The sequence below is a fragment of the Cuculus canorus genome, chromosome 2 (assembly GCF_017976375.1).
Source record: "Cuculus canorus isolate bCucCan1 chromosome 2, bCucCan1.pri, whole genome shotgun sequence".
In the NCBI taxonomy this organism is placed as follows: domain Eukaryota; kingdom Metazoa; phylum Chordata; class Aves; order Cuculiformes; family Cuculidae; genus Cuculus; species Cuculus canorus.
In genome coordinates, this window is record NC_071402.1 from 87,152,256 (window position 1) to 87,165,692 (window position 13,437).

At 40.6% G+C, this 13,437-nt stretch overlaps 1 protein-coding gene across 4 annotated transcripts in view; it reads left to right on the forward strand.

Annotated features, from left to right (window-relative positions):
• The window catches only part of RELCH (RAB11 binding and LisH domain, coiled-coil and HEAT repeat containing), an 88,032-nt gene that overhangs the window by 7,598 nt on the left and 66,997 nt on the right, over positions 1-13,437 (forward strand). The gene's annotated exons all lie outside the window — the stretch shown is intronic.

A 13,437-nucleotide genomic window follows, 5' to 3' on the forward strand; every position in this document is an offset into this window, starting at 1 on the left:
TGGGATAAAGCACTGGGGGAGAGAGGGGCCCAAGAAAGCTAGTTAATATTCAAGGGTCACCTCCTCCAAGCTCAGGAGCGATGCATACCAGCGAAGAGGAAGTCAGGCAGAAATGCCAGGAGGCCTGCATGCATGAACAAGGAACTGTTGCACAAGCTTAAATGCTAAAAGAAAGCCTACAGAGGGAGGAAGCAAGGACAGGCAGCCTGGAAGGAATACAGGGAAATTGTTTGAGGAGCCAGGGATCAGGTTAGGAAAGCTAAAGCTAATAGAATTAAATTGACCAAGGATGTCAAGGACAACAAGAAAATCTTCTATAGGTACATCAGTGATAAAAGGAAGACTAGGGAGAATGTGAGGCCTTTCCAGAAGGAAGTGAGAGACCTGGTTACCCAGGATATGGAGAAGGCTGAGATAACTCAGTGACTTTTTTGCCTCACTCTTCGTCACAATGGTTCAGGCTATCACCACCCAATTCACGGACGGTAAAGGAAAGGACTAGGAAAATGAAGAACTGCCCATTATAGGAGAGGGTCAGGTGAGAGACCATCTAAGGAACCTGAAGGTGCACAAGTCCATGGGACCTGATGAGATGCATTTGTGGATCGAGGGAACTGGTAGATGTAGTTGCTAAGCCACTCTCATTCTTGAGAAATTGTGGCAGTCTGGTGATGTTCCCATTGACTGGAAAAGAGGTATTATAACTCACTGCCATTTTTTAAAAGGGAAGACAGGAGGACTTGAGGGGACTACAGGCCAGTCAGTCTCACCTCTGCCTGGCAAGATCAGGGAGTGTGTGCTCCTGGAAAAAATGTTAAGGCAGATAGAAAATAAAGGAGATGATTGATTGGTGAGAGCCAACATGGCTTCACTAAGGGTAAATTGTGCCTGATCAATTTGCCCCCTTCTGTGGTGGGTCTACAGCATCAGTGGGTAAGGGAAGAGCAGCTGACATCATCTGCCTTTGTTCAAAGCATTCAACACTGTCCCGTGTGGCATTCCTGTCTCTAAAATGGAGAGACGGGGATTTGGCTGATGGACCACTTGGTGGATAAGGAACTGGCTGGATGGTCACACTCACAGAGTTGTGGTCAATGTCTCAATGTCCAAATGGGAACTAGTGACAAGTGGCATTCTGCAGGAGTTGGTACTGGGATCAGTGTTGTTTAACATGTTTCTCGGAGACATGGATGATGGGAATCACAGAATCACTAGGTTGGAAAAGACCTCCTGGATCATCGAGTCCAACCATTCCTATCGACCACTAAACCATGCCCCTGAGTATCTCATCCACCCGTCTTTTAAATACCTCTCAAGGCTAAACTTGAGGGCACCCTCATCAATGGTGACATGGTTGGCATGCTGCAGGGAAGGAATGCCATTCAGAAGAGGGACCTTGATGGGCTTGAGAGGTGTACCTGTGCTAACCTCATGAAGTTTAACAAGGCCAAGTGCAAGGTTCTGTACCTGGGTTGGTGCAATCTCAAGCACAAATACAGACTGGGCAGAGAATGGATTGAGAGGAGCCCTGAAGAGAAGGACTTGGGGTGCTTGTGGATGAGAAGCTCAACATGAGCCAGCAACGTGCACTTGCAGCCCAGAAAGCCAGCCATATCCTGCTCAGCATCAAAAGAAGTGTGACCAGCAGGATGAAGGAGGCAATTTTTCCCCCTCTCCTCTGGTCTCGTGAGACCTCACCTGGAGTGCTGTGTTCAGTTCTAGAGTCCTTGGCACAGAACGGTCATGGATCTATTAGAGCGAGCCCAGAGGAAGGCCATGAAGATGATCGGAGAGCTGCAGCACCTCCCATACAAGGACAGACTGAGAGAATTTGGGTTCTTAAGGGAAGAGGAAGAGAAGAGAAAGAGAAGACAAGGCTCTGAGAAGACCTTATTGCAGCTTTCCTGTACTTTAAGGGAACCTATAGGAAACGGGGGAGGGACTCTTTATCAGGGAGGGCAGTGATAGGGCAAGAGGTAATGCTTTTAAGCTGACAGTGGGGTGGTTTAGGTTAGGGAGAATTTTTTTACTGTGAAGGGTGGTGAGGCAGTGGAACAGATTGTTCAGAGAAGTAGTGGATGTCTTCTCCCTGGAGGCGTTCAAGGCCAGGTTGGATGAGGCTTTGAGCAACCTGATCCAGTGGAAGGTGTCCCTCCCATGGCAGGTGGTGGGACATGGGGTTGGGTCTAGATGGTCTTTGAGGTTCCTTGCAACCCAAACCATTCTATGATTCTCTGTAATGGTAAGCTGTTCAGAAGACAGGTTAGTCCCCATAAGGGTGTAACTACACAAAGAAATAACAAGATAAGGTAGAATCAAATAAGCATGACATTGATGAGCAAAGAAGGACAGACTAGTAGCTGCTAGTACAAGGCAGGCAAATATCAAGTTATCAGCAAGTAGCTAATGTACCGTACCATATGTCCACATTATATTTTACCTTGTAGTAACTTACTTCTGTGGTGGTGTTGTCTTAGGATACAGATATGCTATGGGGATTTTAGCTGTTCTAGTCCTGACTTCGTTCTGTTCCTGTGCCAGAGTTACTGTTACTTTTCTGTGTTGGGAAGGCAGAAGTGAATCTCTATATATAGGCACTGTAGCTAGTTCAGTTATGTGTGACTTTAACCATGCCTTGCTTGAAAGCTTCAGCAAAGCGAGCAGGCTTTGTGCTGAAGCAGCACTCATTTCCTCCTGACACTTTTGCTGTTAGGGAAGGCAGAGATTGGGGGTGGGGGCCAGAGAAGGGAAACAGAATTATATTAGCTAGAGTTTCATATTTCAGGACTAACCACTGGAAGCATCTTCAAGCTCCCCTGTGCTTAATTTCAATTCTGTATATCAAGTTTTCTGCAGCTTTTTTCCCTCTGATAATTATCTTTTTATTGACTGGGGATGTGACTCATAAATTATATTCAGCTGAGAGCACGCTTGCAGGAAATGTTGAGATTCGTCACCTGATGCAAAAAGATTTGTCTAGTACTTGCAGGCAAGTAATGATAAAGTTTTTCCACCTTATATTAGCTGTTTTGGAAGCTGATCTGTGTGCAGTCCATCATCTCTGTTAATTTAAAGTCTGTAAATATCAGACCTCTGTAAACTGAGAATTAATGAAAATACGGAAAATAATCTTTTTCAGGAAGTTCTCATGCTTTCAAACTAAACTAAGATTTGTTAAAAATTCTGAGTTAGGTGATTTATAGATATGGGCCTATTTAAAATATTGCATCTGAAGTCTATTTCCTATCAATATGTATAGATAAACCATAAAACCCTATGTTGTTTTGTGTTTGAAGTTATGTCATTATTTTCAATGTGTAACTTGTATTTGGTTTTCTATTTTGGTTTTTTTTGTAAGGGTGTGAATTTGAGAAACCGATTTGAATTCTTTTCTAGCGTAGTCTAAAACTTTGAGTGATTCCAGAAAGGTTATAGGCCTTGTATTTTTATTTAATGCATTTGCCTGAGACATGGCACAAAGTATATTGAGTTTGTTGGGTGAAAACTTAAGAAAAAGATTTTATTTTTTTTAAGACCAAGCTGACAAAGCCCTTGAGAAATACTGAACTCTTTCCCCTGGTGCACCACAGGGGAGAGGCAATTTACGTCCTCCCTTCCTGCAGTATAGCACTGCATGATGGTGATGCAGCTGATCGCTTTGCTGTTGAATTGAGGGAAATACTGTTATGTAACAATTCACGGAATAGGAATTTCTTATTTATGTAACAAGTGCTTTTTCATCTTGGTTTGATGTTGGAGGGAAGAGAGAGTTATCAATTGTTTTGTCATTTGACATAACTGTTGGAGTAAGAGAAATTATAGCAAAAATAATCACCGAATCACAGCATGGTTGAGGTTGCAAGTTACATCTGAAGGTCATCTGGTCCAATACCCTGGCACAAGCAGGGCCACCTACAGCTGATTGCCTAGGACTGTGTCCAGGCAGCTTTTAGATATCTCCATGGATGGAGACTCCATCACCTCTCTGGGCAATGTGTGCCAGCACTCAGTCACACTCACAGTAGAAAAAGCTTTTCCTAATGTTCAGAGGGAACCACCTGTGTTCAATTTGTGCCCATTCCCTCTGATCCTGTCGCTGGGCACCGCTGAGAATAGCCTGCTTTCATCCTCTTTGCATCCCCCCTTGACATATTTATATACATTGATGAGATCACCTCTGAGCCTGCTTTTCTCCAGGCCAAACAGACACATCTCTCAGCCTCTCCTCCTGATAGAGACACTTAAGTCTCTAGCTGTTAGATTTATTTTTTTTTTTTTTTAGTATTTTTGTAATGCTTTATTGAATCTATGTGGACACATGTTGTTAGAACTTAACTGGAAAGTTACTGTCCCAAGATAAATGTAGAAATAAGAGAAAGGAGAACATACTAGAATTGACATACGAAGAAAACTGAGAGAATACAATGCTTGAGTATTAAGATGGGTATTATCTATACGCTTTAAGTAGTCCCTCAGCAAAGACAGCCACTTAAAGGCTAGATTGATATATATTCTGACATCAAGAAAAATTACAGCAGAAAGCTGATTTACTGCAGAAAATGCAAAACTCCTTGCAGTGCAAGTTAATTGATACACTTCAGGAAATGCAGTGCTTCAACATCAGACATATGGAGTTAATTTGATGCTGCTGATGCTTTCTGATATCTGCTGAAGCCAGCTGGGATCTTTTGCTGGAAGAAATACCTCTGTGTCATGCTTCTGCCTTAGCTTTTTTGTTTCGGAAAACTCTGGTAGCTCAAGCACACTGCAGCACATATGTGAGGAGCCCGGCTGGGTGTAATGCTTTCCCCTAGGTTGTATGCCCCAGGACCTTATTGTTCACTACAGCAACATTAAAATGGCTTTGAGCAGTTTTGGGCTTTAATTCTTTCTAACCTGACTACTTGGGATGCTGCCTAAGACTATATATTAAGTCACATTCCCTTCTCCCCCTTCCACTCCCCCATAGCAGCGTGTTACTGGTGTAGCTCTCCATCAGGTGCATCCGTGTCTTTAACCAATTCAGTGAATGTGGTATTTCTGTGCAAGGGCACAAGATCTACCTATTTTCTATTTGTAATTTCATTTTTCTCATGAGTTTCTGCTGTGTGCGGCTGTGTGCTGTGTGCTCATCATGGACTTCTTACCTGATCAGCTTGAATGCCTATTCTAGGTAATTTGTAAGTGGATTGCTCTTGCAGTGTGACAGTTAAATAAAGCTACTAGAATAAAATTAACTTACTTTCCTTTTCATTTGATGATAGTCTGAGGACTTCTTTTCAGACCATACCAACTTGGAAAGTTCAGCAGGTCCCGTTGAGTAAGAACACCTGGGAAACAGCAAAAGAGGCATTTGCAGTTACAAAATGAGGTTAGGTGCTTACAACTTAGTGCCTGATGCACTGGATTACTTTGAGACTTTTAGTTCCATCTCAGAGTTAACATAATAATGTGGAATGTGTTGATCTAGTAAAATTTTCTCTGAAAGCTCAAATTGGTTTAAAAAATTGAAACATAAGTCTGTTTCTACCATAAAGTTTTTATGCCAGATCATGTATCTGCTGCCATGGATCAAGTTTGCTTTGCAGACTGATCCAGCATTGGTAAACTTGGAACAAGGTGAAACGTATCAGAAGTTTAAAAGCAGAACCTATTAAAAACTTCTGAAATTAATACTGCTCCAGAGTTGTCTTGTGAAATTTGCAGTATAATTTATGGGGGATTAAATAGTTTATTTAATTTAGTCATATATATTGCACAACGTATCTATTTCAGGTGCTACACAATGGAGCCACAAATACAAACTGAATTGATGATGACTTTTTCAAGTATTAACGATGCCTGATTCTTTTATTTAATGTAGAAAAGACTCCATTGAAGCTCTTCAGGTTTTTACATTATTCCACATCTTCTGTGAATGCCACCCCTCTTCCTGATTGGTTTATTCACATACACATATGTGTAGTTCATAACTAATATGGGGCATAAGCATGTGCATGTAAATACAAGAGGAAGTTTATTTCTCCCAGCTAGTCTCTGTCCCTGGTTTCCTTGGCTTCTGTTTTTTTGTGCCTGTAGTATTGTTCAGGACAGCTGAAAATTCAAATTATTCAAGGACAGGTAAGGTAGGTAAAATACCTGCTTTTCTGACAACTTTACCACCAACAGAAACAGATAAAATATGTATTTATGCACTTGCATTTCCTTAGGGCTGAACTTCAAGACTTCTCTTATTGTACCTGTACCACAGAGAAAAAAAGAAAAAAAGTGGCAGACCTGAGTAGTTTCTAAGGGAACTTTTCAATCAGAGTCTGTTATCAGAGTACTTGCTGGTTTGCCTATGTCTCTTTGAAGTTATAAATAGGGTTGGATGTCCTAAATGTTAAGACAAGCTGTACCCTATAAAATATGTTGTATTGTTGTCCTTTTCAGATGTGTTTGAAGATTTTTTTTCCCAATCTTTGAGTTGCAGGCCACTTAAAGTTTCAGCTTTGCTCTCCTTATGACATAATTTTCTTTTGGATGGAAAATTTTCTATCAGAGGTTTCTCCAGGGGAGAAGGTTTGTATCCATATATTGGGAGGAGGGAGAGGTTAACTCATAACAATAGCACAGCTCACCAGGAAAACTTCTGTATATTTTACAAAGTTGCATGGAACTACATTGTTCACTACCTTGGGGCTTGTCTTAGTAATAGTCTGTGGGTTGTAGGTTGAAAAACATTGCAGTTAGATGGCTTTTTTAGCTTCTTCCTCTTCATAAATCTAAGAGGATCTCAGAATTAGAAAACTTTGCTTGAATTCTCTCTGATAGAGTTGTAATTACACAGTTTTGTGACATTTTTAATCCCCATCTACTTTCATTGTATGTTAACATTTGGAGTCTAATTTGCTGCCACATATTAAGGTGTAGCATGTCTGTTCGTTCAATTGTCATGTTGTTTTGCTCAGCAAAACAAATTTTCAATGATCAGTTTTAAGAATGAAGTACAACTTATTTCTACTGCTGCAAAGAATTGCATCCTGGAGACCTATTGTTTTTTTCTAGAAATAGCCATCAGACTGATGATGATGTAAAGGAATTAATTTTTGATGGCTTATTCCCTTACATAACAGTCAATGTCTGGTTTTATTCAGAAGAAGCTAAAAGGCATTTGTTTAGTTGTTAGTACCTAGTGATATGATTTCCTGTGATCATAGAGAAAACTGCTATTTTAAAAATCAATTTAGACATTTGCAAAATTAAGTCAAATAGCTTGTAAAAAATGATTGTGTTTTTTTTTCTCCTTGAGCCTTTCTATCAAGAAGTAGTGCCGCTTGGTTTATTTATGTTTTTAGCTGATTTACAGTGTTACAGAATTGCAAAATGGTCAGGGTTGGAAGGGACCTCTGCAGATCTAGTCCACCCTCCTGCTGAAACAGGTTCACCTACAGCGGTTGCAGAGCATGGTGTTTAGGCAGGTTTTGAATATCTGCAGAGGAGACTCCATAAACTCTCTGGACAGCCTACTTCAGTGCTCCGTCGTACTCACAGTAAAGAATTTTTTCCTTATGTTCAAGTGGAACTTACTGCATTCGAGTTTGTTCCCATTGCCCCTTGTCCTGTTGCTGTGCACCACTGAAAGCAGTCTGACCCCATCCTCCTGACACCTGCCCTATAGATATTTATAAGCATTGATAAGATTCCCTCTCAGTCTTCTCAAAGTTAAACAGATGCCGGTCTTTCTGCCTCTCTTCATAAGAGAGATGCTGCAGTACCCTGATCATCTTTGTGGCCCTCCAGTAGTTCCTTGTCTTTCTTGAACTGGGGAGCCCAGAGCTGGACACAGGACTCTAGATGTAGCCTTACTAGAGCAGAGTAGATGGGGAGGGTACCCTCCCTTGACCTGCTAGCCACACTCTTCTGATGCACCCCAGAATACCATTGGCCTTCTTGGCCACAAAGGCACATTGCTGGCTCATGGTTAACTTGTCCACCAGGACTCCCAGGTCCTCTGCAGAGCTGCTTTCCAGCAGGTCAATGCTCAACCAATTCTAGTGCGTGAGGCTGTTCCTAGATGCAGGACACTGCACTTGCCTTTGATGAACTTCTTCAGGTTCCTCTCTGCACAACGTTCCAGCGTGTCTGGGTCTCACTGAATGGCAACACAGCTACTGGTGCACCAGCTGCTCCTCTCAGCTTTGTGTCATTGGCAAACTGCTGAGAGTACACTCTGTCCCCTCTTCCCGGTCATTGCTGAATCTGTTGAACAAGACTGGACCCAGTACCAATGCTTGGGGAATATTGCTGGGCACAAGCTTCCAGCTAGACTCTACACTGCTGATCGCAACCCTGTGAGCTCTGCCATCCAGCCAGTTCTAAATCTACCTTACTGCCTGCTCATCTAACCCACGCTTTGTAGGCTTACCTATGATAATGTTGAGGGGAGACAGTGTCAAAAGCTTTGCTGAAGTCAGGGTAGACCAAAACCACTTCTCTTCCCTCATCTACCCAGTCAGTTCTGCCATCACAGTTTGGTCATGTAAGTTAACTTAATAATGTATTTTTGTAGAAGACTGCAACTTGTTTCTGCTCAATTCATGTACTGTGGAACTATGGCTAATATTATCCGTTTTGGTGTCTCTTTAGATAAGCTGCTAAAAATAATTTTTTTTTTTACTGTCAGAGTAAATGAAACAACCTCTGTCATATTTTGCATGTCAGTGGAAAGGGGTGTATCACTTTGAGACTTTTTTTACATTTTCCTCCTTATATAGTTATACTCAGCTTTTAGTGAAAGGAATGAATATGCCTAGGGAACAGAAGCCATCAGCAGAAGTCTGCATGTCATACAGGTGACAGTTCTGGAAATAAGAAAGGAATTAACATTCCTTCTTTTGGAATGAAGCAATATTTAAAAAGATTGTTAATAGGCAAATAATAAGTTAATAGGCAAAATGTGGTAATGAGTCTCATTTTTAACTTTAATGAAATTTTAAAAGTTGTGGTTTTCAACAAGTGGTGTAGAAAAACTTCTTAGCATTGCATATTAAATATGAATCTTAGTTTTCTGATTTTGCTAATCGTTTTTCAGTGGTTGAGGTAAGAAACAAGAACTGCACACAGGCTGCCCTTTACTGTCTCAATCTATCTCCTGGCATTTCGCTAGTACGAGCTATGAAGAGACCAAGCCTATTTCCTGGCATTTTGCTAGTACGAGCTATGAAGAGACCAAGCCTATTTCACTTCTTTTCTACGCACTTGTGCCACTCTCTTTTTCCCTGCTGCAGGTGATGCATTTTCTGGAGTTATTTATACCTGTTCTTGTTAGGTTGCTTTACCACTTCTGAAACATCAAACATTATTTTGTCACTATTTACTAGGAAAATTTCTAGCAAAAAGTAATTTGGGTTTAAAAACAGAAGTATTTTAATTCAGCATACTAGAGAACGAAGTATTAAATCCATTAAAGGAAGACCATTGGGAAGAATGTGCATATGATGACAGCAAAATGGCTTCTTGCTATGTCATGTTGGGTTTTTTTTCTAGAAAAGAAACAGAATTCAGCCGAAGCGTACTTCTCCTTGTCAGTTGCTACCCCCTGCAAGATTCTGCTTTGATTATTCTTTGCCAAATAACTTAAACCTAAGATTTTTATTTTTATTAAAAATAATAAAGTGAATAAATATACATTTTTTTTTCAAAAAAAAAATTTTATTTCTTTTTCCCTTTTAGTTCAGAAAGTACCTCTCCTTTCTGAATGCTTCAGTTGAAATACTTCCACCCAGTGCGCTGGAGTACAACTATTTGTACTTCAGAAAAATGATGACGTTTCACATTCCTCAGGTGAGCTACATGGCTGAGCACAGCCGTTCCCTTGCTGATTCCTCTAATTAAAACAGCCATGCTCATTTTCCTGGCAAATTAGGCTGTTGTGTTTCCAGCAGGGAGGTATTGTTTTCACCCTCTGATCCTTTGCTGAACAGGTGCATCCTTTATGGAAGCGTGAAATTTGAGGTGATGTAATTCTGTAATTTTTTAGATGATGGCATTAGTCTTGGGAGATAAAGTTCCACTGATGACTGCCTTTGAAGAAGTGGTAAGGAGTGAGGCAACAGATACAGTTACCCCCACGGTGATGTTTTAGGTAGCTGAAACCTTGGGACACGTCTTCCACTGCTCAGGTTTGGGCAGTCGTCAGCACAGTTGAGTCTGAGAATGCCTGTGTGCCATGGCTCTGCTGTTGATGATGTATCTGGGAGGCTTGCCAGCCCTTACCTTCCTGTGCTGTATTTTCAGTTAACTGTCTCATTTAAGTTCTCATCTTGTCATCCCGTGGCTGATACCTTAGTAGAGTCTATCAGAAATCCCTCTTTGCTGTTTAAACCAAATGTCTAAGTTGTATGTGGTGCTTGGCTCTGTTCCTCAAGAAGCTTCAATACATTGTGCAATGACAGTGCCAAAATTCATCTCACCTAGTCCCAGCGTGGCAAGATCCAGGCCAATAGTGCTGCCATGGCATTTGATAGAAGCAGCAGATCCCTTTGCTGCCTCTCTCCCATTGGCTTTGGCTCCACAGCAGCTGTGCGGCGAGCCAAGGCAGGCAAAAGCTTTGCAGTATGAGCATAAGGGGGTGGAGCTGTCATGTAGACCTCACCCAGCCAGGCTGTGGTGGAAGTCTGCCTTTCCAGGTGGGAAGCAGAAACAAGTAGCTGCACCAGCACTGAAGGCAGAGGGAGCAGCTCTTGCATTGCTTTATTTCCTCCTGCTTGAAACATCTGCTTCAGTGGGAGCAGTGGCAGTGCAACAGGTTTTGTGTGTGACTGGGCTTTCCCTGTAGCTGGGACTTTGCAGGGTGTAACTTCAACCCTGATGATTCATTGGTGCCTGTGGAGCCAGTTTGGCCAGGAGGCATCTCGGCTGAAGTGCTTCAGCTCTGGTGGCCTCTTATATTATCAGCAGGAACCACTTCTGTAGCCACACCGCATATTTTAAAGGCAATGTCCTATAGCAAAGTAGTGATTGTTTATTACATTATTCAAGCTAACCATTTAGTTTTATTTGCATTATGGAATCTGTAATTTCCCAGCTTGATTGAGTTTTGCAATATGTGTCATCTAGTGAGATGCTGATTGCGAAGATACTGTTCAGCTTGTGTATATATGCAATTGTCTCTGTTTCTGTTTCATTTCCTTCTGCGTTTATTTGGATAGCTGTATACAGTTCTCTGTGAAGATTCAGGTTCCACCAATGCAATGCTTAAAGACAGTTTTTGTTTTAGATCTCGTCTTCAGATTGAACATTGTGGACATAATGACTTCTAGCATCCAAATTAGTTTGGTTTAGTAATGACAGCATACTTAGGGTCTGATGATAACTGGAGCAGGTCCTTTTGTAATGGGAAGTAGGGTGAGCAGTACTGGGAGAGTGAAATAGTGGCAGCAGGAAACAAGCCATGAGGCTGGTGCTCCTCAGCACATTTCCATTTTGTTTAATCAATCTGAATCCAGATATTTGTGTCCCTTTATAATGCCAATCTGTATGTGAAGAGTTTGCTGCTATTGTGAATGCTGTAATGATAAGGAGAAATATCGATGGTAAGTGTACAAGTTTTGACCAACAAATTACTGCTGTGCGTGTAGATGTGGTTCTTAAGGCAGTTTCTGGGGTTTAAAATAGTAAAAAGCTTTGGGTGCATTTAGTTTCTGTAAGGACTATTAAGGTGGTAAAACTGATATTCTTTGGTTGGGAATTGGGAATTGTTGGATTTATAGCTGCAAATTCGATTTTAAATTGTTTCCATCATGTACACGCTGATGTAGGCTTTGCTTACCCCATGCTTATCTCTAGACAACTGTTGGGTTTTTTTAAGAAATTTCTGGCTGGTTTGGCAAATAAGTTTGTGTTTTATGGCTGGATTTAATTAATCAGTTGTGAAGGAAGGGTCTTTGCCTCTAAGGCGTGCCTCTTAGTCATTTGAAGAAGGTTTTGTTGCTTACAGCTTTGAATGCTTCCGTCACTGTGATATGGTTGACTATCTGAAAGTTTGGGCATTGTTTCTCTGATGTTACCTACTTCATAAGAGCAATAGAAAATTGAGTTCTGAACATGGCGAGTCTGTAAGAGGAAACAGAGTTGTATTTCTGCTTTTGTCGTAGCAATGTTGTATATGAGACTAGGTCACTTTTCATTGTGATTTCTGTTTGAATGTTGTCTGTTGCTTTGACTCAAGTCTTGAATTTGATTTCAAAAAATGAAAAAATCTTCCTAATGAAATGAATTGGAACAGTACTTGCTGAACAAGGTGTTAGGTGTTTAGACAAGCTAGCTCTTAAGACTGTGCATGCAAAATCCATTTTACTTTTGAAGGTAACTGCTCTGACTATGGTTTCCCGTATATGAAATCTGGTTTACTGTCACAGTAGTCCATTTTGCAAAGACACTGTAAAAAGAAGAGTTTGTATAATGCTGTTAAGCACTACAGAACAGCCTAGAGTGAATTACTAAATCAGATTATTGTCTAGAATAAATGCAGTAGATAAGACCAGAACCTGCAAACAAACAGTGAGTTTTAAAGCTAAGTACTGGATAGCGACTCCTTGAGGAGCAACAGTCCACTTCACTGCCTGGATGAAAAAGCATAGTCATGGGAAAAAAAAATCAGGTTAAATATAAACTCTGTGGTATCATATATTATATGTCCATAAACCAGAGAAGTTAGGATTACCAGGCACTTTATTTTTGGTACTGTGTAACTCGGAAAGTATTGGCAAATTTGTTATTATCTGTAGCTTTTCGAGTGCATGTAGATGCTTTAATCAGTCTCAGTCCAGATGTTCTTATTTTGGTCTGTTGTTGGCCTGCATGTAGAGAATGTCACAAGACCATAAGGGACAGCTTGGGCTCAAACATATGAAAAAGAAGCACATTAGTAGAACCTTCTGGGGCCTTTTCTGACACAATGCAGAATTGGGGGAAATTTAAATACTTTCTGTGATGTTAGTCATGACAGAATTTGACTGACAAGTGATGAAATTGCTTCTATTTCCACTGACAGCTATTAGTTTCTTTGACAGCCCTATGGAATTTGTTCTTTGTTAATGTGACAACAGCTCTAATGTAATGAAAATAATTGCTGGAGTGCTACATAGAAATTAATTTCAAAAGGAGGGGAAGATACTAAGTTACTTAGAATATTTTCTGCACCTTCAGTTGTGTTAGGAATGTGTTCTGTTTATTTTGAGTTCTGTCACAAAGTATCTCTTTGTACATTTTTTTAATAAAATGGTGAATGTGTGCTTCAACAGACTTGAAATTAGCAAAATTGTATTTTGCTTGGCTTTTTTTCTGAAATGAGAAATGGCAAGGTCATATCAAAACTTTATGCTGGTTACTGAATTTCTCGTTTATTTTTTATTAATAGTGATTTAATTCTAGAGTGTGACTATTAACACTTGC